The 3893-nt window shown below is 38.0% G+C and overlaps 1 long non-coding RNA gene across 1 annotated transcript; it reads right to left on the reverse strand.

The window, feature by feature from the left end:
* Nucleotides 1–406: 406 nt before the first annotated feature.
* On the reverse strand, nt 407–3461 carry LOC131784177 (uncharacterized). The gene is made up of 3 exons (XR_009340188.2): nt 3302–3461; nt 1806–2080; nt 407–685 (listed from the first exon to the last, which is right to left on the reverse strand). It is a non-coding gene; the product is annotated as an uncharacterized lncRNA (long non-coding RNA).
* Nucleotides 3462–3893: the final 432 nt, after the last annotated feature.

Consider the following 3893-nt stretch of genomic DNA (forward strand, 5'->3'; position numbering starts at 1 on the left):
CAACTCAAACACGCATGAATTTGACCTAATAACCCTCTCACGAATGTGGTTTTGAACATTTAAAGATTGAAATGAAAGTCTGGTCTCTATGGTTAAATGCTATGAGTATGATTAAGGACCCACACATTCCACCTTGTGCTAATACATGCTTCCTGCAGTGACGTAATCAGGCCTAAGGTGCGCAGCCATCTGCTCGCTTTACACCCTTAAGCAGAGCTCTAGGCATTCTTGTATCACTGCGATAGTTTGAGCTTTCCCGGCTGGAAATAAGTGACGCCCCTTGTAATATCAGCACGAAATTGGTAGCATACAATACTGTGGTCAGGAACAAGTACTTTCACAAAAGGCTGAGAAACATCTTTTCATAAAGTTAGCGGTGAAATAAGACAAGGAAAAACAGCACGACTTTGGTTACGTTGTACTTCAAGTATTTAATATACACCTCATTTGCAATGATGTCAAGAACTTGCTAATTTAGTGATTTAACAATGGCAGCTGTTACAGACAACTGTTACGACACACGATTTGAAATGATACTAGAGGTGCTGAATATTCATTTAAGTATTTCACTTTGAAACTCTTGAGTGACACTATGTCCTATTACATATACAACTAGTTAGCGAAAATATTCGTGGGTCCCTCATATTTTCTGTATTTTTTTCTTTAACTGCAAAATCCCGCATTCCTGTGAAGAAAAAGAAACATAACACAAATTTTTTTTAAAATTTTTTTTTTATGTCTCTTCAACAGAAATATTTCAAAGAGCATATGGGGATTTTACACGGGCGCAAAAAAGCATATTTGTCAACGAAACCCTCGAAATCACCCTTGCCCGCCATGTATAAAGCCATGTATAAAGTTGTTGATAGTTTCAACTATCACGGGCATTTGAACATGAACTATTATGTACCAACATTGATTATCGATAACTATCATGTAGTTTGGACATGTTCAAATTCGACATGATAGTTGACGATAGTTTTTGCCGTTTGAACGAACGGATGATAGTGAGTGACAGTTTTTCGGCCAGCAGTTTTGCCAAAATGGCAAATAGTAAAACGACTAATATAGCCGTCAATATTCGCAGAATACCCCGTGCTTCATTTTCATCATCTCCTGGTAAGCTTCAGTATCTTCATTTCGCAACCTCTTGACGAAAATATAAAATGGAAACAAAATTGGTGAACTCAGCGTCCACCTTATCTTTTTACGCTTACGAGATCTCATTGCGTGTTTTTTTCAACTATCATCAACTATCATGAACTGTTTGAACACAAATATGGTAGTCAATGATAGTGATTGAAAGTTGAAACTACCATCAACAGTCATCAACTATCATGATCGTTTGAACGAGACTCGAAATTTAAAGTGCATTTGAGGTCAAATTTTAAATTCAAAGTGCTCCTTTGTAAGACAACCTTCAACTCTTTTAGACCAGCAATTGCCAAAGATACAAACCAATTGCCTTAAGTTTACAAACCGTTCAAAGTGTCATTCTTGATAAATTGATGTAGCCGTATATCGACTCTGCTCCCGCTCCTTTAAATCGTGATGATGACGTCTTACTACCTGACGCCTATTTACACCTCGTCAGAAAAAAGGGCAGCTAATTAGTGAGCATATAAAGGGACCTCTTATTGCAGCGATTAGATCACCTCTGATGAAGGCATTAGACAGGAGTGTCGAGTCGTTGGGTCTATGAATTGAACCTTTTCGGTTACGTCCATTAAATCTTTAAACAAGAACCCAAACCATGTCTATTCATTGTTGAGTTGTCTTAAAATGCGATCGACAAAATGTCATACCTTAATTAATTCTCCGTGTCCTCACTGCGTCGCACTCTTGTTTCATATTTATCTAAGAGGTTTTCCAAACGTTTCAAAAAAATTTCCCTCTTGGCCTCTGCTCTCGCTTCTAGGAAGCCAGTGTCATGCAGGGCGGCCCTCCTTTCTTCCAGGGGCACCTCGCCGGCTCGCTCCATTCCCCGGCCGAGACGAAAGTGTGCGTTGGCCAGTTCGGTGAACAAGAAAGAAGTAAAGCAGGCGATAAGAAGGATCAGTTTTAGTTGATTCATATTGATCTACAGATAAAACGGCCATGTGTTAGTAGAGTAAACTCTCTATAGGAGCGCACAATTTTTTTTATGATAATTCTACCAGTTATATTTGTTGTTCGGCAAAAAGGGGATCGCCGGCCACCGTTTTTCTTCCCTCAATTGGTACGCTCCCCAAGGATCGACAAAAGCCTTATTCTCATTACTGACATTCTGTATATAAAGCGCCCGCTCAAAATATCTGCAACACCTTATCTTTATTAGAAGATTAACTTTCTTAAAAAAGAAAAACAAACAAAGTGTGAGTGAGGGAAATTAAAACCTTGTTGTTGTAGACCACACCAGAAATCGTGAAGACCCTTCGAGACAACCGTCCGTTTTGTGACCCATCAAGCAACTCCCAAAAGCCTTTATTTGTTCTGATTACGTAGGAAGGTCTTGTGGGTGTAAAAATGAAATACTAGCCTGATGGGTTTTCCAAAAACACGTCATCTACTGTCACTCGAATCTCATAATAATAAGCGTCACTGGAGGAAGGCTGTTGTGCAAGTCATACTCCATTCTTTGAGGAATGATAGACATTACGGAACTTTAACTTCAGCACATGTTAAAAATTGTTATATGAATTTGCTTACAGTACTTTACACGATTTTTGTTTTCAATTTTTGTAGGCGTTGTGTTTGATCGTTATCTGTTTTTTTGAGTTCCAAGAACTATTTGAAAATGCAGTTGCAGTACAATTTCGCGCAATTTTGCTGCGTAATAGGATTGATATCATATCTTTTTTTTAGCCATTGATACAGGAAAGGATAATTAGGTCTGAGTATCAAAATTATCAAGACTGCCGGATGGAAACAAACAGGAGACATCATAAATTTATTTCTCTGGTACGCAACACGGAACAGAATTCGACTCATGTGGATAAATAAATTTGTGGCTGAGATACGTTAGGAAGAAGTATTTTTTTTGAGTTCTCAAAACTGAAAGAATCCAATGACTGTGTGAAACCAATTTACATATCTTTCATTGATATGATCGCCAGCTTCAGTGCCTAGTTGCCCTATGATGAGGTGTCGATGCGCTTCGCGATGCAGGTAAATCAAGTTTTCTTAAAACACGGAAATTCAAGACTTTGAAATAAATAAGAGTAAAACATTTGACTTATGAAATTAAACTGAACGCAGTCTGGATATAAGTAGTTTCATGTGCGATACAGTTCTGAATAACATAACTGAAAATTTTACTTACGTGTCAAACTGTTATAATGAAAATCCCCCAATATCTCAAACTGCAGGTGAATAAGACTGATATCTCACTCGGCTTGAAGGCTTTTATATCCTGATACCGGAACTCAGCCCCCGGGAAATAAGAGGTTGGCGCCGGTAAATGAGATTCTTTTCCCTTGGCCACCACTCCCGTTGAGAGATGATAGGAAGCATGAATGGACCATCTGCTTCTCACATAAAATGTCAAAGTCAATATCTAAACATTGCGTATCCGCACACTTAATTACCTACTCCCAACCCAGGCATATGAGACAAAGGTTTGAACGAAGATCCTACAGAAATGTTTATCCAATGTTTTACAATAGGAATTTTTGAAGTTAGAAACAAAGCGTGGGCTTTCAAAGTTTTGAACATTTCAAGCTTTTTCTGTGTGGGACTTAAGTACAGACAGAGAAATATCAATCAGTTACAAAATTTTGAGAGTTTTATCATTTATGGTTTGATAAAGACATTTCGATTGACACTCGCAAAGCTTTTCTCCTAATTTCTAAATGTTGTTTTGAAGAAGACTCAAGGAAAGCTCTTTGAGACGTCTTTCTGTTTGAAAAATAACC

This window comes from Pocillopora verrucosa, chromosome 13, assembly GCF_036669915.1.
Source record: "Pocillopora verrucosa isolate sample1 chromosome 13, ASM3666991v2, whole genome shotgun sequence".
NCBI classification, from domain to species: Eukaryota; Metazoa; Cnidaria; class Anthozoa; order Scleractinia; family Pocilloporidae; genus Pocillopora; species Pocillopora verrucosa.